This window comes from Tympanuchus pallidicinctus, unplaced genomic scaffold (assembly GCF_026119805.1).
Source record: "Tympanuchus pallidicinctus isolate F22 unplaced genomic scaffold, pur_lepc_1.0 scaffold3, whole genome shotgun sequence".
Classification (NCBI taxonomy): Eukaryota; Metazoa; Chordata; class Aves; order Galliformes; family Phasianidae; genus Tympanuchus; species Tympanuchus pallidicinctus.
The window spans coordinates 64,933,737-64,961,369 of record NW_026294747.1 but is presented as its reverse complement, the minus strand read 5'-3'; the positions used below and the strand labels follow the sequence as shown (position 1 = coordinate 64,961,369).

At 42.7% G+C, this 27,633-nt stretch overlaps 2 long non-coding RNA genes across 2 annotated transcripts in view; both read left to right on the top strand.

Annotated features, from left to right (window-relative positions):
* The first annotated feature begins 342 nt into the window (after positions 1 to 342).
* On the top strand, positions 343 to 10,937 carry LOC128085569 (uncharacterized). Its single transcript, XR_008209017.1, has 3 exons — positions 343 to 1,360; positions 6,753 to 6,909; positions 7,432 to 10,937. It is a non-coding gene; the product is annotated as an uncharacterized LOC128085569 (long non-coding RNA).
* Positions 10,938 to 10,943: 6 nt separating this feature from the next.
* LOC128085567 (uncharacterized) overlaps positions 10,944 to 27,633 on the top strand; it is a 53,232-nt gene continuing 36,542 nt past the window's right edge. Inside the window, exons 1-2 of the long non-coding RNA XR_008209015.1 lie at positions 10,944 to 11,291; positions 18,493 to 18,551. This is a non-coding gene — a long non-coding RNA (uncharacterized LOC128085567). The remainder of the gene's footprint in view (positions 11,292 to 18,492; positions 18,552 to 27,633) is intronic.

Genomic DNA, 27,633 nt, shown 5'->3' with positions numbered 1-27,633 from the left:
TCTGAGAGTCATTAAAGTTGGAAAAGACTACTAAATTTTTCTAGTCCAACCATCAACCCGTCACCACCATGCCCTCTAACCATGTCCCTCAGCGCCACATCAGCCTTTTTTGCTGAGACCAAAAAAGTACAGATGAAGTAGTCTTCAGAAACTCTATTTGATGAGCTATTCCACAGACTCACGTTCAGCTCTTTTCTTGCTCCAGAATGTGAAGCTATGGAGCTAAAATACTACTAATAATTACAATAATAGGTGCTCGGCATGGTGCTTTGTCAAGAATTTATGATTCAGAAGGGTTGTTATTGTTTTACAGCTAATTCCCCCATGTTCCTCTAAGTGCATGGATCCTTTTTGGAGATGGGAGGCTACCAGGTTCACCAAGGGTCACAGGGCTCCATGCAATGGAGATACTGAGGTGTATCTGCTGTTTCAAAGGTGATGTTCCGTGCTCTCGCCTGTGCTAGAGCTTCATAGATTTGCAGGCTTATTTTTAGTTCTGCTAAGGAAGTCATCTTTACAGGGTCTCCAATGTATTGGGCTCCTATCAAACTAGTGATGTGGTGAAGAGAAAGGGTGTTTGTGATCCTCAAATAGAAATGAGGAGAAGCAAAAAATGTGTGTGCATAGGGAAGGTATTCACATGACTTCTTAGGATGGCAGGCTTTCTAAGGAGTAGGGCAAGAACAATGAAGAGTGGAGGTGTTTTGCAATGGCTGTATAAGGGACTTCTATTTTAGTTGGGCTGATGAGCCCTGAAGAGGAGCAGTAGGACCTCGCTCAACCACTCAAGCTCCAGGACATGGTATAGAGGCGTGGAGAAGACTGGGAATGTCAGCAACAAGCTTTATATTTTGCTGATTTTGAAATACCAATCATTCGTGGAGTTTTTTAAAAGGTGGTCCAGCCAGAAAGGGAGAAGTAGGAAGATCTTTTCTTAGAAAAACAATACAGCACAGTTGGAGCTGATTCAGTTCAGTTTGTGTCCAGCTCTGAAGCTGTTTGTGCTGATAATTCAGTTTGCTGTACTGATATCCACTGGAAAAAGCCCCCCAAAATGCTCTCAGGAATATCAGTTCTGAGAAGAGTTGGACTTTCCCGAAAATCAGCAGTAGCTGATACAACTTGATGAGCTCCATGATAGATAGAATGGCTGTATGGGAACTGCTGAATCACAGCCTGAACCTCTGATTGATCACCTGAGGAGAGCAATGAGTCAGCCCTGAGAGCACAGGTGAAGGCAATTCACCTGTGCTGCCAGAGGCTTACCTTCCTAGACCCATTTAAGGGCTGACTGCCAGCAGGGAAAGATCTCTTCTGGAGATCTCCTCCTCTGAAGTTTCATACTGAGCTCAGGATATGGGTAAGCATTCTCTCTATTCTATTTTTGGTATAATAATTGCTGAACTCTGTGGTTTATTTCCTGACTATAATATCTGTACATTCATTGGTTATACAATGGCTTAAGTTGGAAGAGACCTCAAAGATACCTGGTTCCAACCTACTGCCAGGGGCAGGATTGCCAGCTGCTGGATCAAGTACCAGTTCAGGCTACTTAGGGCCCCAACCTGGCCTTGAGCACCTTTGAAGATGAGGCATTCACAAACTCTCTGGGCAGACAATGCTTCTGTAAAGTCTGGGCTGATCTGCTGTGACCTGAGGAGGTCTTTTGGATCTGAGTGTAGGAAGCTTTGTCATCCCTTTGCTTCCACTAAATTCTCAAAACAAGTTTCATCAAGAGCAGTTATTACTGCAAAAAACTGTCTGACTTGCAGTATGTTTCGTGCAGTCAAGGTCTAGGAGAAAGCTATACAGAAGACAGTAAATCCCACTTACACTTTTTTTTCCTCTTTTTACAGATAGATGTCAGTGCCTTTGAGTGTATGCTACTTTTCAAAGTGGCTTTGTAAGCTGATAACACATTCTTCTGAGGCTACACAATACTTAGCACTGCTCTAACAATTTTTTATCTTCAAAGTGCTCTCCCCTGTGCAAACGGGAAGTCAGTCCCTTCCCTGAAGAATTTCAAATCTAAAAAGACAAAGAGGGTTGGTAGAGAACGGAGCTCAGTGAAGCAAGCTCTCAGACAGTAGTTCACTTGCCATAAACAAGTTGTTTTTGGTTAACCTGAGACTTGGTGAAATCATGCCATATTTTCAAGGTTTTCCAACCCCGAAGTATGTAAGAAAAATGCATTTGGAAAGACTGCAGTCTTGCATCTTGCTCTTTGAAAAACTAAGACTTTACATTTTGAATCAGAATTTTGTATGGGAAAGTAACTTTTTTTTTTAAAAAAAAAAAGCCCATAAAAATAAAATAGAATAAAAACAACCAGAACAGGCAATGAAAGAAATATTTCATTTTGAATGAAAGGAAATAATATTTTATGTTTCCTGTTCCATCCACTAAATCAAGAAAAATAAAATCAATGCTGGGAAGAGTCTTTGTAAGAGAAAAGCATTATAACTCCTCCTGCAAAATGGAGAAACTAAATGGTAGCTGGATATCATTGCACTGATTTTTATGGTTGACCTACTGGTTACCCTTGCCCTTCCCAGACCTATGTCATGCATCAAAGCCAGCTACACTATACTTGTGATTTCCTAAGTGGGGTGCTGGGATTGCAGCCTGCATTCCCTTGTATTGTATAAGGAAGAACCCTTACAGGAACTGACTTGCAAAGCACTTGCTTTTCTGAGCTTCTCTTGCTTGAAGATCTCAGACAGCAGAAGGGATACAGAAGCTCTTGGAAGTTAGGAAAAATACAGGGGGATGGACATTGTGGACTAGTTTTGTGGTGTTCTCTGGCCAAGTATGGGTGAGTAGCAAACCTCGTGGATGCTGTGTTGGACAGTACTGGGGTCTGAAGCATCAGCCTTCACAAGAGAGCTATCAGATTTGTTATGGGCAACCTCTGGGGTGAGAGCTTAAGGAAACTCATTGTTTTAAACTCAGTCTTAAGCGGAAGTGGAAATACCACAAACAGCTGTGTTTGTTTTCTCCTTTTCTTCCAAAGTAAGGAGCCAAAACATAGTCCTGCCCATGAGGAAGGGGAATTTGGGGGATTCTCTCACAACAGAAAATCCATCTTCCATCAGCACCAGCAAGCTGGCTATGCTTGCTTGAGAGCAGTGGGTTGGACATCTCTTTGCCCTGCAGCATCCCTGCTCTGCATGCTGCGATAGTGGCTCATACTGCCAATTTACAAAAGAAGCAAAAAATAAAAAATAAAAAATCACTGTGAGTACTCTGAGCAGCCCCAACATAAGGCCACAGCCTTAAAATAATTAGTATTGATTTGCTCCAGTAACTCGGGCCGAATGTGATAGTTCTACAAGCTACATCTGCCTAGAGGCTTTGTGCTCAAAATAACTTTCTTTTCTGTTCTCCTTCACCTCCCTTTGCTCCTTCACAGCACTGCAGAGCAGTGTTCTGTGAGGCACTATAGGGGGAATTACATTATAGACTGTGTGGGTACTCAACAGTCAGAAAAGTTGAGCCAGGTTGACTTAGGTTTGAGTATTAGAAACCAAAGTGCAGAAAACCACACATCTGTGGTGTCTCACAGCAAACAACCAGAATGAGTCCTGACAAAATCAGCTCCTTTACGACTTTGTTTGAGAGGGGTAAACGCCCTGCTTCCCACAGACACTAAAAAGCTGGCTGAAAGTGTTGGCAAATAACTTTTTATAAATCCCCATTGCCTACCACAGTTGCACAAACAGGAGAATAATACTCTCTGCTCTTATCTTTTTGGCATATAGTCCCTGAAGTGTAAGAATGTCTATTTGCAGTTTCCCATTAGTGTCTAGCACAGTGGGTGCAACAGTAAGTTTAATTACAATTGGGCTGAGGGAGAAAAGACAACCACAACAGGGAAAAGAGGTTTGTAACCATCACAGCTTCTCCTCCTCCTCCCCTGGTTTCCCAGAAAAGCTCAGGCAAATTCCTCATGCTTCTCTCCAGACTGAGGGGAAAGGCTTTTAAAGAAAAACTTAGGGGAGGTTGGAAGAAAATTGGTTCAATGTGTTCTGCCAGTTGGTCTCCTTATGCAGCCATTACCCTGGACGCGGGTTACCTTAAAGTTCTTCAGACACATGCAATTACTAGCCTCCAGAGAGGCTGAAATAATACATTGCACAATGTGATGTTGGGGCTCCACCTCCTTCCTCCCGTAGCTGGGCACCCCCACGTACCTTAATACACACCAGGGTGTCCCACAGCAAAGATTTGGGGATATTTTTCTATTTACAAAGCCAAAAAAAAAAAAAAAAAAAAAAAAAGCTCAAAGCTTCTAGCATAATGATATAAGTCGTTGGATGGATGTGTAATAGTCGTGTCCTGAAAAATATGTATATACCATTTTTATGCTCTTTTGGGAAACAATACTGCTCTCTGAAAGAGAGGAAAATCTATTCCCATAATTTCTTAGAAGTGCTCTGAAAAGGGTGAGGGAAACCTCCCAAGCAGCTGAGGAGGACGAAATTTGGGATAGGGAGTATTCTGACTGCAAAACTTACCACACGGATGAAAAGTTGAGCATGAGATCATAAGGGATAAAACTGCACCAGCAACTAGATCCCAACTGGAAAAATAAAAGAAAGCGGAAGCTGTGTATGAGATTAACTGGTTAGGGCAGACCAGTCTGTTTTTCACTTCAAAATAATTTTATGTCATAAAGATATGAGTAAAAGACACAAAGACACAGAAAAGGAACAATTAGCGCATCTCTATCAGTGCTATTGCCTGGAGGGACGTGGAACCGTTTGTGGCTGTGTCTCCTCTGCTGCATGTGCAGAGGTCCTTTGCACACACATTGACTTCCCGTGTTTAGGATTTTCAGGTTTGTAAATATGTCTTCTGACTCCCTTTTACTTTCATTTTTTGAACTGAGAAGCTGGAACATGAAGCTGGAACATGAGGAGATGGTGGCACTGGGGGGCATGGCTCAATGGGAGTGGTGCCAGATAGGTGATCTTAGTGGTCTTTTCCTGCCTTAATAATTCCATGGTTCTATAGTGTAGTAGATCAACCTGACCTGCTCAAGCCTCCTTCTCTTCAGAGGGACTCAGCCTCACCTTTGATCACACTTGTAAGTTTGGCAGTTGTGCGGATGCCAAAATAGGAGCTGCTTTCTTGAAAATCTGGCTTATAGTGACCTGTTACAGCAAAAATGTGGAGACTGACGTTTTGGGGGGAAGTATTCAGCTTGCAGACTAAAGCACACAAATTTAGATGTCCAGCTGTCCAAGCTCCCATTATAGTCAATGAGGTCAAGGGTGTGGTGTAGCTGTCTAAACATAGGCATCTGGTGTCGTCTTTAATACACTTGAGTATCCAAGATACCCCTTGGGACTGGCAAACACTACCCTATGGGAAACCTGCACCCCTCTGGAGTGTCAGCTGGAAACCTTGCAGGATACCCCAGAGCCTCTAACAATACTAGACGCTTCTACCTTTGCAAATGAATCGCTCCTTTGATCAATATTAATTAGAGTCTGGAAAAGTAGACTTCTACACATGTTCAGCATTGAGTAGGTCTCTAGTGACAGTTAAAGAATCATCTATCTCAAAGCACAGCAAAGCTTAAGAGTGAGTCTGTTGCTCGATCCCACAGTCAAGAGTGTATTCCTTCTTTTTGATGTCTATGCATTCACAACCCAAGGAGTGGCCCTGATTTCCATCCTGGTGACCCTCAACCCAAATTCAAATACAGTGCAAAAGTGGAGCTGGGAAACCTGTGAATTCTGGTTCCTCTGGGAGCTCATGGTTTGTTCATGGGAGACAGTGATGAGGAAAGACACTGTTCAAACGGTTCCAGAGGGTTGAGAATAAGTTCATAGAATCATTAAGGTTTGAAAAGACAACTAAGGCCATCTAGTCCAGCCATTAGCCCATTCCCACCGTACCCACTGGCCACATCTCCACAGTTCTGGAATTCCTCTAGGGATGGTGATTCCATCACATCCCTGGGCAGCCTGTGCCACTGCATTAACACTCTTTCTGAGCATAATTTTTTCCTAATATCCTGCCTGAACCTCCCCTGATGCAACCTGGGGCCATTACCTCTCATACTGTTACTATTACCAGGGAGCAGAGGTTGAACCCCACCTCACCACAAGCTCCTTTCTGGGAGTTGTAGAGAATGATAAGATCTCCACTGAGCCTAAATAAGGGTTAATAGGAACCAGAGCCAGCAACAAGCTAAGTGACTGAAACCCGGAATGGCTTTGGCTCCTCAAACTCTGTAGGAGCCTAGGAGCCTCTTGTTCTGTTGTTTTTCTCTGCTACTGTCCATTTCCATTGTGTTCATATATTCCAGGTTCCAGGTGTTGGTTATGATGATTTCTTTCCTGTGGAAGCAAGCTTTTTGCTTAATTTTAAGTCTTACATAAATCAAACATCTAAGAAAGTGTATATGAATATGACCTCATTTTTCCCTCCTACCTCCCCCCACACACTTCCCCAGTTGACATGTTTGTGCAAATGTTGGAGATGAATAACGTAAATAGACTTCTTTACCAGTGATAGCTTATTAAAATAGCATGGGTGTGTGAATTTCTATCGCTAACCGGGAACCCTGCTGCTTACCAGTTGCAATGCCATACATGCATTATTCAGCAGCTGAAAAAGCCCATTGTTCCTGTGTTCTGGAATTAATCAGTTGAGTATGAAAATTACCTGTCACCAAAATATCATGTTTACTCAGTCCATCAAAACAGCCAGCACTGACGGTGGTTGGATTTCCTCTGCAGAGCACTACGCGCTAAAATAGTTGTTTATGAACGCGATGGAGACCTAGTGGTGTTAAGGAGAATGCAAGGAAGCAATCTTTTTCATCTGTCTGTGAGCAGGAGTTTAAAGCCTGTTGTGGAGGGAAGAAAGATGAAATGCACAGAGCGGGGAGCACCTGTGAGTTATAATTCAATCAATCTGAAATGCATAGTGTTATTGTGACAGATCTAAATCCGACTTTCAGGCTTAAGTGTTTTCCAGCTGCAGCAGAAGCATGTGAGGTCCTTGACTTCATTATTTTGCTTCCATGCAGTTTCTGAGCTGTGGTACTTTTCTTCACTGAAAGCTGTGGCCTTTCTTCCGTTTCTCTTCTCCTGGCCCTTGACCTCTTCACTACATTTGCTCCTCTTGTTGCCAAAGCAGAAGCATTTGAACATCTGTCCTTGCCTATTTTCACCACCCTGCTGTATCAGATTAAGGAGGCCCAGGGCTGAGCTATGTGGTGGTACATCTCAAAAAAGACCATTGTGGACAGTCTGATTGAACTGAGAGCCCTGCGTGCACAGTAACAAAATGAAAAACAAGAAGTCTGTAAAGGAGAAGAGTGCCCTATTTGGCTTTTTTTGGGGGGGAGGGGGAGGATTCAATTTCATTTTTACACATCATTTTCCCAACACACGTATGTATGTCCTTAAACAGGATCCCAGTTCTTCATACACAAATGCATTTATTTGCTCATCTGGGAAACAGCAGCTTTGTGAGCAGGGATGAAGGATGTGGATGGTGCTGTCCCTGCTGGATATCCTGGTCCTTGCAAAGCCCCAGGGGGCAGAGGCAGATGTTCAGCAGCAAGGTGCTGCCTGCGTCTTTGTCTGCAGAGGCACTCATTTCAGTCTCTCGCCTTTAATTTGCCCAGATGTTGATTTTAATTAAGCTCCTCAAGTTTCACGGTCTTTGAGATCTCTTTCACTCTGTCAATTTGTGTTGAAGCTGACAGGCAGCGTGATCACAGACCTGCTTCTTCCTAAATTCAGGCTAATGTACGTGAGCAAATGTGACTATTTCCAAGCAGGGTTAATGCATTCTCCAGGGGTGTGAAATATCAGCCATGTCGCACGTTATCCATCTGACCTTGAATCTGGGAGTGCCATATGCTCGCTGATGCTGGTAGCAATTTTTTTCCCCTCGTTCACTTCAGTGGGTGTCTGATCAGGGTCTTAATCTGTGTGTGCCTGTAATCCCAATCAGCAAATGGGCACTCTTCACTTTATTTAAAATACAAGCTTCTCATGATTGTCCTTTGTGCAAATTCCAGGACAATGTGGGGGTGGATGCCACTTTCTGGATCACCTGTTCCCAATAATGAAGACAAAGCCTTGCCACCCACCCCTTAAGGATGCTCCTATTGGGGGTTTTCTGAGCATGCCCATGTCTTATAATTGTAGTAGCGTGCCTCCATGGCCATGTCTTACAGTTGTATACCTAGTGTGCCCAAGGCAGAGAGCATAACCCAGGGAATAAGTTGGCCTTGTTCAGTGGGACATACCTCCTCTAGCACTCAAGCAACTATCTCCATCTTTGTCTTTTCTGAGCGTGATCAATCTTTGCAAGAATGTTTTAAGAATATTCTCTTTAAATTTCCCATGGAGAAAAATAGTTAATTTTGCTGGAGGAAACCTAGAGAATATTAGTGGCTTTAAAAAGTACTGAAAGAAAAGAGAGAGAATGATGACAATACCAAAAATTCCAATTAACACTTTTGGAAAAAAATCTGTTCTCCTCAGATGTGTTTCTCTGATCTTTTGACTGAGATCTGTGTCGTGGGTCTGAATGCTGGTATCTCTGCTCTTTCTATATACAGTGTGTCCCTGGCCTGGTTATTTGAATTCCCTAAGCCAGAAACTACTTCATTCATTGCAGATATGTCAGCTCTGCTCCAGGCTCTGTAATAATAACTCTTTCACTTCAGCTGATGAGATCTAGATATCAATCTTGCTGAGGTCACCAAAGGAAAAAAAAAATGAGCTTGGTCACTTCTCCATTGAAGATTCAACATAAGCCATTTATCTTCACCTAGGGGGTCTTGTTTTATCTGAATTGCACAAAAAAAAAAAAAAAAAAAAAAAAGCACATCTGAGATTTCTCTGAGATAAAAAAAAAAAAAACCCTCCTTGACACCATTCATTTTTGGTACCTACAATGTCATAGGGATGAAGTAGCAAAAAGCGTCTCGCTTTATTAATGCCAACCGTGTCTGTTAAAAAGAAGCTATGAGTCTGACCTGAGCTCTCCTCAAATGCAAAGAACAAAATCCCAGTACCCAGAGATGTTACACAGAGCCTGTAACAGCCTTTTCTCTGGTGCTTGCTAATACTGAGCGGAGAAAACGGAGTAAATGAATTCAAGTCTGTTTATCCCCATCTGGTAAGATGATGTGTTATTGGCAGGCCTGGCTGAATTTGCTTTGTGTGGCACCTTATACAAGACACCTAAGGCATATGTCTTCCAGATAAAAGCCAAGTCCTCTGATTAAAGGGTCGAAGCAGAGTGCTGACAGTAGGAAGATGAAGCAAGCTGTTACTGAGCTCTGCAGAGGGATGGGAGTGGAGATTTCAGAGCAAGACAGTGAAAAGCTGAGAAAAGATGCATTTCTTCCAGGCAGAGATACACACACTGCTGAATGAGACTCAAAATCCTACCTCCGTTCACCTCCAAAATACAAACCAGAGAGAAACTCCCACCAGGGCTCAAGTTTGAACATAGGGAAGCTGTGGGGCAGTGCTGTGCTGCACCCCTGAAGTGGGTCCTATGAACCAGGTCCACCAGTTGTCTCCACCACCACCTTTCCATCCTTCCTCACTCCCATCCTCAGGCAAGCTGTGAGGAATGCAGGTCATGAGCACATGGGATTTGGGCTGACCCAAGAAAGGCACCAACCATTGTTAGGTGGCACCAACCATCATTAGATGGCTGCCAAGCTGGACCAGCACAAGTGTTGGGGACCAAGGGCATCCCTATCATTTCTCCTTCTCCAGTCTGTATCGTCTATTCCTGCAAGGTTTCGCTATTATGTCTCCCCTGGGAACAGCTTTGAGTACCTTCTGGATGTACAGAGCTGAGCTTTTCCTGGGGGAGCAGTTTCCATCTCCATGGGCAGCCCTCAGCCCATCCCACTAAGAGTGGCTCCATGCCTGGGGAGCGGCTTTTGGTGCACTGTGTAAGAGGCTGGTGTACAGAATCCCCAAAGCAAAGATTAATTAATGAGTGTTTGCACAGCACTTCAAAGGTGTGAAGAGCCATATAGACGTTGCTAAGTATCATTGTTAATTATGATTAGGTGCAATATTTTAATACACCAATATTGCGTAGTAAATAGTGTGAAAAGCAAGAGCTGAAGATCAGCAGCTGCTGCCATTTTATCCTTACATCTGGAGATACACTGACCTAGTGGACACAAGGAGGTCTGGGGGTCCAAAGGGTGTGTGTAGTAGGTGTCAGAAGCTAAAAAGTTGTTTAGGTGTTAACCACCCTGGCACAGACTGTTTGTAAGGAGTGGAAAGAAGGCAGAGCAAAATGGTGTTTTGAAACAGAACAAAACAATACAGCACATAGGGGAATCTAGCAGCTGAATGAACATAATTTCTGCGGCCCATTTTAAGGAAACCACCACCTCACCAGCCTTCACACCTCACCAACAGCAATGCTTCTGCCAAATGCATGTTTTTCAATAGCAAGTTTTATATTTTTGAGTGCTAAAAAGGGTGACACCAGCCTGAGGACTGTCCCCAAGCAGCCACTTACAGGTTTTCCCTTCTGTCTGGGGAATGCTTGCTGTTCATTGCAGGGGAGTTGGTCTAGATGATCTTAAAGAGTCCTGTCCAACAGAAACGATTGTATGATTCTATGTTTCTACAGTTTCCACCCTGGGTGTCCATGCCAATGTTCCTTGTGGTTCTCCAGCTGGGAGGACAGGGACAGACTTGGGAGGTCAGCACTCAGCTACCTGGGCTTGGGTTTGTCTGCAAACTTTAGGGTTTGTGCATCCACCCATCAATCACCTCAAAACGGGGAATGCTGCTCACCACCTTCACCTCCCCTCCACCTCCATCTGCCTCAGTGCTCAGCAAAGGAGCTGTAAATCCAAGGATTAAGTTCTTGAGCCAACACATCTGACAGACTTGCGGTGTTAGGCAAAACCCTGCTAAATTCAAGCAGCTGAATATTCCTCAGGCTGGGGCCCTGCTTTCTCAGTTCTTCACTTTCCTACCTGTAGGGCTGAGGGACAGTAATTTCCATTATGAAACAGGCTGAGACGTATGGCTGTAGGGCATAGAGCCAACTGGAGTTAACTTTTATTAAATGGATTCTGAAGGCCAGGAGGACCGATGTGATCGATACGTCTTCTCCACATAACCTATTTCTGCACAATTTTGTACTGATCCTTTAACTCCTATTTTAGGTCTGACATATTGTTTTAACCTGTGCCTTCATCCACACTGTGGACCTCCCAAAGAATGGATTGGGCACTTGGTGCTGTTGATACAAGGCTTGATGCAAGGGTGAGTTTGTTCGTATTTGTAAGGGGCTATAATTTGATGGCTGAAGGGGCAGGGGTATCAATCAGTGGTGTATGAATGCTATCAAAATTCAGATTTGCCATAGAAAAGAGAAAAGGGGAATCGGTACACAATGAATCTACTTAACATACATAGAGGGAAATTTGCAGGGAGTGAGCTGCTCTGCTTCCTCTCCTTTCTGTCGCTCATGCCTTATTAATAATGCTTGTGATGTTAATTTTCCTCTCACATAAATGACAAATACAAAGGTCTGACTTATATTGTTCTTGCAATACAAAGATATATACACAGCCTCGGAGAGAAACTCTGATCATTCCTTCCCCCTGGTAAACGTAAATATTCAATAATTAATATTGAATTTTTGGAAGGCTGATCTGTTCTCTTGATCTCTACAGCAGCCTGTTGACCCTGTCAAGTGTTATAGGCAGCACGATATTGAAAACAGGGCCTGGTCTGTAGCTGAATGTACCGAGTGAAGCTATTCAATCTCAGTCAGAAGGTGATCTATTAACCAGCTCAGAGCTGTCATCACTGCATTACTGCCTTGCTGAAGAAGCAGCACTCTGACTACACCCCTCAAGCAGTGATTTGGGAATTTCTTGTCCTGTATCTGTTCATGGGAGTCCTTAATCTTTCCCATTCCAGCTCAGAGAGTTCTTGACCAAGCCAGTGTGGGGTGGCAGGAGAGCATGGGCTTCCTGAGGTATGCCCACTCCTGCCCCAGTGCTGCTGAGTACCTTTGAGACTCAAGAGCATCACTGTCAAAACAGCCATGGAGGAGAAACACAGAGAAATGAAAGGAAGGAACAGATTCCAAAACATGCTATTTTGAGGATAAACATTAAAAAAATAATAATCCAAAGATCCAGCACAACAAAATTCCTCCCTGGACTCCCTAGGGACTTCATCTCCTTCCTTGCTTGACCTCTCATAACACTGCTAAACTATAAATAAACTTGTGATAGTTATGACACGAGCCAGGCTGCCAAAGCAGCGTGGAAAGGGGATAGAAATGCTATGAGTGACCTCTGCTATCCGAAGTGCTACTTCACAGTATTTCTTCCTAGTGACCAAGAGGAGGGGAAGAACAGATCCAAACAGGTGAAAAATGTCTTTTTATTCTGTTCCTTCAAATTCATCCCCTTCTTTAAACTGCTTTAAAATGTATAGGTGCTTTTCTGCCTGTAAATAAATTGCTCTTTTGTGCAATAAACATGTAAATTAGACTATTGAGCATCTTAGATACAAAGTATTTCCTTTCAGGTACCATAAATATTGCAGTGTTGCCCCTGTCTGCGTTAGCAAAGTTTCTGTCTCATAATCAAGACATAGGAAGAATCCTTCTCACAAAAGCATACCTTGTTCCCCAAAAATGTTCTGTTGTATGTTACCAGTCAATCCTTTAAGAGTCTGTAGGCAGACCCTTCCTGCAATAAATCGGTGTCACTCCACTGAAGTCAACGGAGATTATATAAATTGAGGGTCTGACTCCATGTGTGTGTCTCCCACTCCCTTATGCATGGTGTGTTTTAATCAGCTGAAGCAGAGAGCTTACTGTATAACCTATTTGAGGAAGGAGAAAAAATAACATTAGAGAAGTGATCTTCTTTATCTAGGGCATGGATTTTCTGTTTGAAGCCTGGGATTGCAATGATGACTGAAAAACAGCTTGCTGGCGAATGTTTGCGGGTCTGTTTGCAACTGAGAAGAATGATATTCTTTTAAATATTCTAAATAAATTTTCAAGGCTTGCTTCTTTATAGAGTGTATTCTGGTGGTGGCATCTCTGACCGCAGGAACGCTACTTGTATGATGCTGTGCTCCGGAGTTCTGCGTTCTGACCCATTACTGCATCAAAAATGAAGAGATTGAATTTAGTTCCAATAAAATTGCATTAAGCTTGCAATAGATGTTTTTTATTTCCAATTGGATATGGCAGCTCCCTTCTACACAAAAGAACAAATTACAGTGTTTCCAACAAAAACCTCTGGAGGTCCTATTTGTGACCTTGCCTCTAGAGCTTCTAACAATGTCCTATTGAATTAGGTTCCTATTTCTTTATCAAACATTCCTTCCAACTAGTATTGATGAGTAATTATGGATTGGCAACACTTAAATCTTTCTCATGCAATGGGAGCTAGATGGTCCAAACCATCACTGAGATGATCTTTCTTTCACAAAGAGATGATGTTCGGTAGAGTTTGATATTTATCCATTACTATAAAAGGTGGACATTTTGAACACATTCTTGCTTTTGTAGCTGAGCATCATAATTACAAGTAGACATGACTTGAATTTTTCTATGAATATTTAACATCCTGTGTTCAGCAAGTTTTCCAGAAAACAATTTACAGGACAGGAGTTTAATTTTAAAACTGTTTGCTCTGCCCATCTATTACTTCCATTGGGTGGTTCCATCAGGTTGGATATCAGGAAACAGCTCTTCTCAGAAAGAGTGGTGATGCAGGGGCGCACGCTGCCCAGGGAGGTGGTGGAGTCATTGTCCCTGGAGGTGTTCAGGAAACGTGGAGATGTGGCACTGAGAGATGTGGTCAGTGGCATGGTGGGATGGGCTGATGGTTGGACTAGATGATCTTAGAGATCTTTTCCAACCTTAATGATTCTATGATTGGCTGCTATGCATTTAAAAGAAAACAATACTATGCTGAACTGTGAGCTATTGAATAATGAATTCTGTTATTTTATCCTGGCACAGATTTAGGAGCATTCTGAACATTGCATTTATTTTTTGAATGCCTGAAGTTGTAGCTCTACTTGTTTGCAAAGAACAAGCAAAGCAATTCTACAAAATTCCAGGAATCAAATTCATGCTGTTTTGTTTATACTTATTTACCAAATCTGTTTCCATTTTCTGACTAGCTCTCATTGTAACTAGAGTTTATCAACATTTTTCAAATACCAACATTTCAGTGCAACAGATTTGTTTGGGGGGAAGAAGAGGAAATGTTCATTTCATTCCAAAAAAGAAGACTACTTATGAGTCAAATCGTTCCATCTGATTTCTATAAAGCTCTATTTTCAATTATTATTTCACACATCTCGCAGGTTTCTGGGCAGAATCAGATAGTTTTCAAGACATTTCCAAGAGGCCCCTTAAGCTGTTGAACAACTGCAAATTTCACTCGTTTCTGTTCATCAGAATGATGTTTCTTCAGTTTCCCTATGTAGGACAAGCGTTTCATTTCTTTTCACATCTTTAGTGCTTCCAAGTTTGATTATTATTTATTGTGAAATTATCTGGAGTTGTAAACTTACATGGATGCCCTGAGGGCTTTTAGAGAAACAATACAGAAAGGATCAGAACAAAATCAATATATTCTTCTCACTGCTTGGAAGGTGATACGTCATGTTATCAGCTTTACTTCTTATCCTGACCTGTTTCCCTACCTGATTGCAATCACTGATGTACATGGTGCGAACAACCTGTGGCACAGGCTTGTCTATAATTTCTCATTCTTATTGAATCCAGGAAATGCCAAAGAATGTGAATGAGCTTTGGTGAAGTGGTACCTGACTTACAGCCGTGGTAGGTGTAGAAGTGAGCCTGGCCCTTATGACTGGGACTGCTGATCTCTAGCATTACTGATTATTTAATATCAAACATTTCATGTCTGAAATAAGTTTGCCGGTAGTTTGACTTAACAAGTACGGTCTGTACAGCCCACATACTTTTAAAATAATTATTTTCCTCCCACAGCTATTAGTGAAAACTGTGACATCTTCCCCTTGTTCACAGTGATATGTCATCTCTGCTGCAGCACCAGATGGTCCAGGAAAATGAGCAGGAGAAATAAGCGTGTCTATTTTCCCCTTCCTTAACACGGCAAGAAAATAAATGTGAAATAAAGAATGTGTTACCTGTGCTAGGATAAAGCCTCCAGACATGATGGCTCTCTCTGCCAATTTCCTGCTCTGTCCTCTCCATCAGTGCTGCTGTTGCTGGCAGGTGAACTACATCAATAGATTTGTCCTTTTTCCAAGCCTGCCTTCCTTGAGGTTCAGATGCAGGAAACACAACCCAGCCATTGTTTTTTGTCAAAGATTGTTGTGTATCATATATCCAACCTGATCCAGCCATGACTGAAGTCTTCTGTTGGAATTTGGAAAACTAACTTTGATTCCACTATGGGGATCCCAAATGACCTTAAATTGTGTTCATGCCTTGTGCTCCTCCAGTTGCAGAAGACAACGATTCTCATTTTTCTTCTTGCTTATTTAGAGACAGGGAATAGGTATGACACTGGAGTCAGGTAGCCAGGTAAGAGTGAGATCTCTTCCTATGCCTAAAAAGCATTTTGTACGCTCACACCTGTGAAACAAAACTTGGAAATGTTGGAACACAGTGAAAGAAACTCTACTTACATGTGCAGGCAGCAGACATAGTGGTTGTGAGGTTTGTGCCATTACCAGACTAAGAAGTGATGCCATGCCATCCGTGACTTTTCTTTGCCTGAAAACTGAAGATGGCAGTAAGTCCTAGCAAATATCCTCTGGTTGTTTCTGGATTAATAACAGACCCTCACTGCCTTGCCTTGAGGGTTGAAGACCTTCTTTTCCAGGGGTGCTCGATGAGCATTCTCCAGTCTCATATACCACCCAACTAGGAGGGTCTGGAGATTTGGTGTCACCTGCTGAAGTGTTCCCAGGTCCAGATTTACTTTTATTCAGTTTGAGTACACAGGAATGAAGGAGAAAATAAAGGGAAGCTGATGGCCTTCCCGGTTCTCCTGCAACCGGGGTTTCCTCATGCACTGAAAACATTTCACACACAACTCCCTTGCAAGAAGCTTGTCACCCAGGTTGGAGCAAGAGTGAATTAAAGGCAACTTGGACATTAGCTCCACATAGCACCTTCCCTTTCACTATGTCTTTCCTTTCAGCTTGAGCTAGAGTAACTAAATCAGCCTATAATCCAAACTTTCTTAACACTACTGCCTTAAATCACCACCCCAGCTAGCTAACTTTGCAAGATGTAACCACGTTTTTCATGGTAGACATGTCCTTTGTGTCCTGGCAGAGGTTCCAGTCTCTCACTTTGATCTGCTTGCATGGGACGTAACAGCATCCATGAAGATGTGAACATGAAATTCAGCTGTGAATAGTCTGGCCTCTTGTTTTAGTTTGCTGCCTGCTCATCGAAATGTTTGTTAATCCTCAAGTTATCTTCAACTTCTGCACCATTGATTACATGTGTCAGAGTTTCCTAATACATGTTTCTTATTCTCTCCCTTGAAAGCCCTGTCATTTATCAGATAATAGAAACAGTATGACTGAAATGAACTGCAACCCAATATGGATATAAAATATTCTGGGTGAGCATCTTATGAAGAAAAAGGTCCTGAACTTCCTCCAGTGATAGCTTGACAAAAAAATAGGAATAAAGAGCTGTTTTCCAAAAGCACAGATTGGGTCATAAGTGTTTTCTGGCCCAAATTACAGCTGTTTATTTCTTCTCACAGCCGCCCAGCACAAGTGGTTCGAGCACTCACCCATAGTTCTTATTCTTGGCAAAATGCCATGCTTCCATTTTCTTTTCATTACTGACCTACAATAAATTGTACTGATGTCCCAAATGCAAAAATCTCACCAGTCCATTATCAGTCCCTCGAGCCATCCTTTTACATGTAGTTAAACTTGGATCTCTCGCATCTCCGAGGCCTCTCTCATTTTCAGACCATTTTCCATTTAGATTGACTGAAGCTCTGAAAGGCTAAATGACTTGGCCAGGGTCATCGAGTGAGTATGTGGCTGAGCAAGAGATCCCCTATGCATGATGACACCTATAACCTTCTCCCCAACCCAAGCCCCCAGCCCCGAGTCCTCAAGCAGTATAAAAGGATTTTATAGGCAAAACATCAGCTCACGGCAAATTGCAGATCCTTAAATAGAGGGGTTTATAATGGAAATACTAAGAGAAATCTGACTGTAGCAGTGGAATAGTAGTAATGCATTACTTATTCCATTAATGGCTGTGTTCTTAATAGAAACAGGTTCATTACATGGTAAGGAGCAAAGTTTGCATTAAATAGAAACATCATTTGGTGTTTTATTGATTAAAAGGAGATTAGATTTCCATGATGTTCTTTAGCAAATAGGATGCCTCGGAGGAAATGTATATATTTATATTATAAGGAGGAGGGTTTTATTACAGCATAATGGAAAGAAAATGTATCTCATAATGATAGTTTATATCACACAAGGGATCTGATAACTAAAAGTTTAACTCTTAACCTAGCATTGGCCCTGAAGTCTGTATTAATGGAAAAGTAAGGTTTTCTGTTGGATAGCCTATTGTTACTGCTGCATGTGACAGCAAGGTTAGACCCTCTCAACTTGACTAAAAGGCACAATCAAATCTGTCCCTGAAGACTGCAAAACTGGCTTACGTGGAAGGGGAGAACAGAGAGGGCAAATTACTACACTGAAATATTGGCATCAGCAGAAACATAATCATCTCCAATCAAAGAGTATGTGGTGTACCCTTGTTTCTCCCTGGATCCTTAATGGTATAAATATCAGCAATGCTAATTACACATCAACTAGTTCTTTCATGTGCCTTACAGACACATGTGGCTTAGAAAATGTGCCTTTAATAAGTGTCAGGGGCAGTGGGGGAGGGGCTGAATTTCAGCTGCGTAAGAGCCACCCTTCCCTCATTGCAAAGGGTTTAACTGCTGATACCATGGTGCTGATGTGAATGTCTGGATGGGTAGCCTTACTTGAAAGCAAACACCTTTGTCACCCAGGTTGGAGCAAGAGTGAATTAAAGACAACTTGGACATTAGCTCCAGATAGCACCTTCCCTTTCACTATGTCTTTCCTTTCAGCTTGAGCTAGAGTAACTAAATCAGCCTATAATCCAAACTTTCTTAACACTACTGCCTTAAATCACCACCCCAGCTAGCTAACTTTGCAAGGTGCAACCACATTTTCCATGGTAGACATGTCTTTCACATCCTGGCAGAGGTTCCAGTCTCTCACTTTGATTTGCTTGCATGGGACGTAACAGTGTCCCACTGTGCATGTCCAGTTTTAGCAGAGACACTCCAGGCGATAATGTTTAATTGAATACCCCAAAGTGGTTGGGCTATCTGAAATAATACTCCTTTTCTTTCATGTGTGTCCTCCCTCAGATCATGTCCCTATATGTCTTCATTCACAGGTATGTGGCTTGAGCAAAAACCCACTGCTGTTCTGTCTGCCAAGAGTTAAATCCATCAGGTCAGTCAACAGTTAATGGTAAAGCTCCCATTAACTTCAATGAGACCTAAATAATTCTGAGGAGTTCAGTTAATGTTAATAGATGTCTAATGCCAGTAACTAACAATATACCTTTAACAAGCTAGTAATTTCTTGACAGATGTTGGACTAGTAAATATTCCAGTGGTCTTTGTTGATAGATGTTTGACAGCTTTGGAAAAATGTCTCTCAAGGCAAAGAAAAATGGCTTTCCACCAGCCGCCCTGCAGATGGTCAGGTTTTACAACTTGGCTGTATTTTGATGCCCTTTTTTTACTTTTTACTACGGCTGAAATATGCAAGATAGGAAGGAAATACAGAAAATGTAGTTTGGTTGGCTCTACCATTCAGCCAGAACACAATGTTATGGTTCCTGAGTGCTTACTGGCAAGTATGGTCTGTTCATTTCTAGTCTCTATTTTTTTCTCTCTAAGGGCCTGAAAAATAGGGCTGAGGATTCCAGTACCTTAATTTGAGCTTTTTCCAGGCTGCAGGCAGCAGCCCTAACTACTCTTTCACCAAGTGAAAAAATCAGGAAATTAGGAAAAAAATTATTCTCAGAAAATCTTGTGATACATTGGAACAGGCCGTCCAGGAAGGCGGTAGAGTTACCATTCCTAGACATGTTCAAGAACTGAAGAGATGTGGCACTGAGGGCTGTGAGTTAGTGGGTATGGTGGGATGGGTTGATGGTTGGGCTAGATGATCTTAGTGGTCTTTTCCCACCTTTATGATTCTATAATTCTGTGATTCTAAGTGATGTGTATAAGGCTCCAGCTGTCTGGAGATACAACATTTCAGTGTTTCCAGGTGGGTGCAAGGTGTGAGGTCGGAAAAAAAGACTATTTTAGAGGTCTCCCAGGTCTTTAATATCTTTACATGAGAAGTGTTTCTTGCTGTGATGTTCATAATCCTTGAATCTAGAAAAGAGGCAAATCTGTTCAGAAAGATCTGCTTGAGTATGAAGATAGCCTGGAAAAGCAAGTAAGATGGGAGCTGCGCTGATCTTTCAACTGGAAATACATACTTCATCCACTGCCTCCTATGGCCCAACTCTGTGTGTTGTCCATGTGCGCCACAAACAGGTTTTCAAAAGCGACACAGGATCACACAGGATGTAAGCCAGCTGGTCTGCAGGTCATGACAACTATAATAGGAGCGTGGAATAAGACAAATGCAGCTCTGGTAGATAGTGAGGCATTTCCAGATAAGAATGACAAAGTTTTGAACAATTTATGAAGCATTTTAATTTCTGCATAGAAATCAAGACGCTTCCATAAAAGGGCCTAAGGAGATGAAGAAGTTTGAATCTGTTTTAGACATAATTAGAGGTGAAGGTTGTTCCCAAGTTTTCACCTAAGGATCATAGTTTTCACCTGTGCCACACCTGAACTATGAGATCAGTGTTGCTTTCAGCCACCCTTTGTACTTGCCTACCTTTGACATGTAACATGCATGGGAAATCTCCTTCACTCACAGAAAGCTTGTTCACTAATCTCAAAGGGCAGATCTGGAAAAAACTGTTTCTATAGCCATGTCTACCTCCTGCCTGGCAGCCTGCCTTATGCTGCCTGGCATGAGCTCTACCTCCTGGGAAAGAGCAAAGCTCCCAATACTTACTGGTTTTATAGCAACAAGGCAAAACAATGATATTTATATAGTCCAGCTTGGACATGATTCAGCTTAAAGCATGCTTTAAGGACTTTTTTCAAGGAAACCATTTTCATTTGGGTAATATTGAAAGTCTGCTCAGTGCGTTTCATGCTGCTAGACCTGGACAGGAAAATGGCTGATTCGATGCATCTATGAATTCCGTGTGTTCACGAATCTACTGGGAAAATGCCAAATAACTTCCTGATCCAAACTTACCTGAAGATAAATGCTGCTAACAGTGTGCAAGAAGGCCCTGGCCTTGTTTTTTAGGGGTTTGTCTGGCATGGGAGTAGGGAATTGGCTGGAACAGGGGCAGAGGTCAACAGCACAGGATGCATCTCTGGTGCTTCTTCATTAGTGCCCCAAATTGGCCACCACTGAGGCTGTGGCCATGGCCGTAGAACTCACAGCTATATTTCACCAAAGCAGAGGATTTTGTTATGATGGGGATCAGGCAGAGCAGAGAGGTGCAGCTTGCCCAGGGTAGGGGTCTCTGACTGAACTAGTCACCCAAGGCTTCCTCTATCATCAATGGAGAAAAATTGGTGTGATTTATCTAGCCCTAAGACTGTCCATTGTAGGATGAGCCAAACTGCACAATAAAAGTGTCTGCTTCGCTGCAGGGATATGGAGGAGTCAGGCTGTTCAGCTCCGATGGAGACATTCACACTGCCAGGGCTAACATGGGTCAGACGAATCTCTCCCACCAGGCTTTGGACACTCATCTTACTCAGATGGTTGTTAATGTGCTGGCTGGACCCAGCAGCGTCAGCGCAAGCCAATGATGATGCTTTGCAATGTGTCACTCACTTCTTTGAGAGCTGTGCTCTTTGCAATACTGACTGGAGATGATTCCAGCAAGTTAGATTTTTCATTTGTTGATTTCCACTGCATCAGAAATATAGCAGTAAAATACAACTTTTTCTTATTGTGTTTATTTTTGCAGCATGAAGTATAAGAGTGCAAGCTGTTGCTGAAAGTAATCCTCATATGCTGTGCAGATAAAAATGAGTATTAGGTGGGATTGGTTGAGATGCAGAGAAGAAAAAAAAAACATGTTTAAAGACCTAATGCTTATGTCTGTGCTCACAAGTAAAACAAAACCAGAGCCTGGTCTGATCTTGAAAGCCATTGGCATCTCATGGCTCATGCTTATGCAGCTAAACTCTCTCATACAGAAATTGGCAATTCCCTACAGCTTCCTGATAGGATGTTGTAATGAGATGGGAAATGGCCTCTTTTCCCAGATAACAGCGCCAGGACAAGAGGCAATGGCCTCAAGTTGAGCAAGGGGAGGTTCAGGTTGGATATTAGGAAAAAATTCTCAGATGCAGTGGCACAGGCTGCCCAGAGGGGTTGTGTCAATGTCACTGGAGGTGTTCCAGACCATGGAGATGTGGCACTGAGGAACATGGTCAATGGGTATGGTGAAAGGGTTGGGATTGGACTTGGTGATCTTAGAAGTCTTTTCTAACCTTCATGATTCCATGATTCTAACTGGGATATGGCATATTTTACCCAAACTTTCCTGACCAGCCGTGAGCACTGGAGGCGATTTTGGTGACAATTCCATGGTTCTGCAGGAGTGTCAGTCTTCACAGTTCAGCTGAATGAATGTGGTAATCAATATCTGTGAAGCTTTATATCTGGCCTCTGACTGATATTTTAAAGAACATAATTTTGTCATCATGCTTATTGCTAATAACAGTGACAAATAGTGACAGTTATAATATCTTGTGAGTAGCTGGCATGGAACAGAGACACTGCAGATGGGAATTAGTCCATTTCCAAAGCAACAACTCCAAAAATGACAAGTAGGCATCAGAGAAGAGGATAAAGGCACCTGTAACTTGTCGATGCTGAAAAATAGTAAGGAGAGATTGTCTGAAGAAGTGAGATTTAAAGACAGATTTGGATGTGTGAAGATAGAGGCCCAGATTCTCAACTCTTCCCAGCTGCTCTCAAGATACAACACAGCAATAAAATTAGGATCTGAAGTTCTGGATGGCACAGAACTGAGAGATTTCTGTTTTCCTTTGATGCTCTTCCTAATCACTTCAGAAGGATAAAGCCAGCAGTCCTACTTGCTTTAGGATCAATTTCAGACTGATTTGAGTTGGAAGTTGGAAGAGCATATCGTCACTGTATTTCCCTTTGTCTATCTACTAGAATATTTCAGTGGACCACAGTGGGCCCAGGGAACTTGCTGCTGCAAAATGATGGTTTGTACAGCAAAACAAAGATGAGAATGGGAAAATGTAGACTTAAGAAGATCTAAATATTTACAGAGAAGTGGAGAAAAAGGAAAGATGAGATCAGAGTCACTATAGAAGGAACAAACTGTATTTTCCCTGTCCCCTTACTGCATCTGCTAACTAACACATTCTCTCTCTCCTTTTCTCACTTTCATTTTCTGCACAACTCAATGATGAAACTGCTCATGACTTTATTTTTGGCATTCCAATGTCTGTGTCCACATGAATTTTACTCATCTGTATATCTCAAACGAATGAGATATGAAATGTAATTAAGCAAGCAAATTAAATTAGCGTGATTTGTCCTGTCCTTGTTCTTTGCCTCAAGTCCATCTCTTACACGTTTCCATGAATTATAGTTTCTGTGGGGAAGGAGATTGAAGGCCTAAAGAGAATAATGTGTTAAAATTAGCATGGTGCTGAGACGAGATCCTTGATTTAGGCGCATCTCACATTAATGGCATTAAAAGGTCAAGCTCCATCACACCTTTTGAGCAGCAACTATTTCTGGGCTATACTTACTTGAGAGAATAAATGAATGAGGAGAGATGAAGGTGTGCAAAGTATCTACTCAGTTTCCTCCAATGTATGTTCTTGCAGCTCAGCCCTGTACTTCAGCCACCATGTGAATGGTCAGGCTGGGTGAGTAAAGCAGAGGAATGGTGGCATGACTCAACACACCTCTTGGACTTTGAGGTGCAGAGAGAAACTTCAGGTGAATTTCATCGCACTTGGAGTGGGAAAGTTACTCTTGATGTTTTCCCTTCACTTCCACTTAACTTCTATCTAATATCTGTGCTTTAGTCAAGTTCTTGACAAATCTACACAATCTGAGCTCTCTCCATTTAAATCCTTTTCCTTTTTTCTACATCCTTCTCGGCTCTCAGCCTTCTTTAAGACATGATGGTTTCTTGCTTTACAGTGCCATCACTGAATTACACATAATGCCAGGTACTGTTCTCCTCCAGCTTTTGAGTTCATCCTGTAAGCTATGTGAAATCTATTAGATGTACAGTCCTCACTGACCTGTTATTATTAAGGAAATGTTATTAACTTAATCTAGATTACATAAAGAAGTAAGAGTTGTTCCTGGTTCTCTTCCTACTATGCGTAAAGCTGATTTTCCCCTTTACAACTCTATTTTCCTGTACATCAGTGCTGCTTTTTCCAATCTTGATGCTTCAGGAGGGATCACACAAGAACTAACTTTAGTGGCCTGACTCTGCAGAGAGAGGACGAACACATCTTTGGATGGAGGTGTGTGTGCTTCTCCTCCTGCTGCCTCTAAACATTAGGGGGAATTTACTTCGAATGGGTTCCAATATATGCTTTTACTTTCAGCCCTGTCTGCTCTTAGTGCCTCTGGTCCTGGGACAGAGACAGATGTTAAGGTGCTCAGTGCTGGAAAAGAGGAGAATTTGTCTGTCTCTAACCACTTCTGGTAGCTGTAACCCAATGTGCTGCTGTCTGACAAGCTCATTAACCACTTTACATATTGGCTCTTACCTCCTCCTGAAGAACTTCCCTCTAGGGCTCTCGCTGTGCATTAGCTTTAGCACTGCTTTTGTGATGGGAATTAAGCAGCTCAGACAGCAATGTGAAGTGTCCTCTTGGGGAGTGCTTTAAATGAGTCACAACACCCAAGCATGGCCAAGAAGTGGATGCCCTTCTGTTTGACATCAGAGAGAAACAGGAGGAACAGCATAACAGCCACCATGAACAGAGCCCAGGCAACCAGGAGCTGTTAACTTTCATGGCTGGAGAAAGATGCTTTAGTCTGAGTTGTTTGAAAGCCACAGGCAATACCAGAATGGAGGGAATACTCCTGAGCAGAGTGAGCACAATTTTAGGAGAAAGCATGAAGTAACATTTAATCCTCAGTGTATGCAACTCCATCCTCTTCTTCATCATCCTACCCAGAGAATGGGTACCCCAGAGAACTTAGCTCGGGATCCAGTTTGTCCAGAGAGGTGGTAGATGCCTTGTCCCTGGAGACATTCAAGGTCAGGCTGGATGGAGTTCCTGGTGGAGCTGTAGGTGTGCCTGTTCCTTGCAGGGAAGTTAAACCAGATCCTTTAATAGTCCCTTCCAAGTCAAATGATTCTATCCTTCTATGACTGTATTTTTCATTTGGTGCTCACAGGTACTTGGCCATATGGAACGCATCTAACATAGCACTTAAGTGATGGCAGAGAATGCAGAACTCTTTTCTTCTGCAAGCAAAAACAGCAAAACTCCTCAGTGAAATAGGACCAAGCATTATAGTGTTGGCTCCCTTAAAGCTTCTGGAGGTCTAGTTCACCTGATTTACTGGACACAGTGACAATGAGAAACTCTATTCTGGTCTCCTATCCTTTGCCAAGGACACAGTGATCCCTTTATTTCCCAACCAAGCCTCCTGCCACAGCCACTGTAGGGGTTGTTTGTTCACCCCAGAGGGTCTGTTGTGTTACCCCACATCAGAGCAATCTTCATGTTGGCTTCCCATCCCAAAACAGCGCTGTGGACCTTCTGGGCTGTACTGCCAACTCCATAGCACTCATGGAACCATAGAATAATGGAATTGTTTGAGTTGGAGGGGACCCTTAAAGGTCACCTGGTTCAGTTTCCCTACAACGAACTGGGACATCCACAGCTTGATCAGATGCTCAGAGCCCAGTCAACTTTCTCCATTACATTTAAATCATATGGCTCGAAAAGAGCTTTTTGCACATGGAGCAATGAGTAAAGCAGAAGCTTATGGCCGCAGATTCTTTGGATGTTTCTCCATAAGCAAGATTTAGATGGGATGTATTTGTACTAATGCTGGGTGTGGGGTAACAGTTAGGTAACAGCCTGATGACTGAGCACCTGATGAAGGGGTATGACTGATCCAGGAAGCACAGATGTAAGCAATTCACCTTTGCTTCCCACATGACCAGAAGGTGTGGACCCAGGGTTTACCTCTCTCCCCCCCCAGGCTCATTTAAGGGTTTGCCTCTGAGGCAAGAATGTTTTTGGGATGAAGGCTTGTTCCTGAGAAGGAGTGTTCTGCAGTCAGAGACCCTTATCTCCAACTGGGTGAGTCAACTTTTTTCCTGTATGTACCTATTGGTGTTCCCAATAATACTTTGTCTGGCATTGTAAAGAGTTTGTCAGAAGTTGCTTTGTAGGGCAAGTACTGGGGAAGAGTATACAGCTTTATGGTGCTACCTGTATCTGAGGACCTCGTTCATAGTCAGTCCCAGAGTATATTTTCATCCAGCCTTATTTCTGCCCTACCTTCAAACTTGGCTGTAAAACCATAACACTGTGGCAGGCTAACTGCAGGCTGACAGAACTCACCACAGACACCTTTTACAAAAAAGCACAATGTGTGCAAACCTGGCTCAGGATCCTTTGACTCCAAGTTGTCCAAGTAGGCTTGATAACACATGTAAGCCAACTCAAGCCCTTTACTGGAAAAACTTGCGTCAGAGCTGTGCACAGCTTGTACTGTGAGGATGCAATGCCTTTAAGCCATGTGCTTTACAGGTCTCTTGCTCCTGCACACTTCACTCGTGGTATTTGTGAGGACCAGGGTCACATGTGAGCTTTCATTAATTGCAGATGGCAGTACTGTTAAAGGAATGGTTGACCTTATTTTCTTCTTTCTGGGGAGAGGCTTGCCTTGCTTTCACGTTCACACCACATCAATTTGTCCCTCACTCCTCTCTCCCTCTGCCTTGTTAAAATTGTTGCACAATAACTGTAAATATAAAGCACTCTGTATTTCCTTTAACACAGAAACAAACAGACTACTAGGAAATGACCACTTCAGATTACTGGAAAAATCACACAACCCTCTCAAACCCAAGCCAATTGCTGTTCTTTGTTGCATGTGTAATCTCAGGGACGTCATTTAGGGCTGCATACAAAAGAGGGTGTGTGCTGTGCCCTAATGTGCATAAAAAGCTGTGGACCCCATTCTGTGTTCTGCTGTCATCACCTCCAGACTGCTATGCTTATAAACCAAACTCAGAAAACTTAATTAAAGGGTGATTCTGCAACGCTAATACATTTGTAGACACAGCCAGAGGATTGGACCCCATCTGCTTCCATGACAGTGCTTAGGTTGGATATTAGGAATAAGTTCTCAGAAAGGGTGGTTAAGCACAGGTAACCAGGAGAGCTGGTAGAGTCATTGCCTATAGAAATGTGGCACTGAGGGACATGGTCAGTGGGCATGGTGGGTTGAATTTGGTGAACTTAATGGTCTTTTGCAACCTTAATAATTCTATTCTATGGTTCTGTGATAGCAATCTGGAATCTGAGGAACCATAAGGTTGGGCTTTGAATTATTTTTCTGCTGAACTGAAGCATGTATTTCCATGCCAAGAAATGCATTCTGTAAGGAACCTGGAGGCAGTGATGGCAGCAATCAGAGCTCTCTCTGGCCTGCCCAGAGCAGGGCTGGGGGCAGTGTGCTCTGATCCAGCACCAGGCTGTGCCCAGCATGTGGTCAGCTCAGACCAGTGCAGTATTTGCCTTTCTGCACAGCAGTGAGAAGTGAATCAGCTAACAGAAGCTGCCAACACTGCAAGAGGAATATCAGCTTGGCTTGTTAGGGTACATGGAACTTCCTTGATACTATGCAGGGAAATCATTGCTATGAAATGGCTCAGAAATGAAGAGAACAAGTGCAGAAGGAGCAGTTTTCATAGAATCATAGAATTGTTTGAGTTGGAAAGGATCTTTAAAGATCATTTGGTCCAACTCCCTTGCAATGAATAGGGACACGTGCAGCTCCATCAGGTGCTGAGTCCTGACCAGCCTGACCTTGACTGTCTCCAGGGATGGAGCATCCACTGCCTCTCTGTGCAACCTGTACCTCATCACCCTTACTGTTTAAAAAAACAAAACCACAACAAAAACAAAAAAACCTTCTTCCCTATATCCAGTCTAAATCTCCCCTCTTTCATTTTGAATCCATTTCTCCTTGTCCTATCCCCGGTTCAACATTATTTGTTGGTAAGCATCATCCTTACAGGATATGTGACAACAGGAGAGCATCATTTTCTTATGTGTGGAAGCCTCGGGTTCATTCATGTAGGTTAGCAACATCTTCAGAGACATAGGAGATATTTGTATTGCTTTTAGCTGCATTGGGCTTATGCTGCAGATGGGGTCTTGGCATC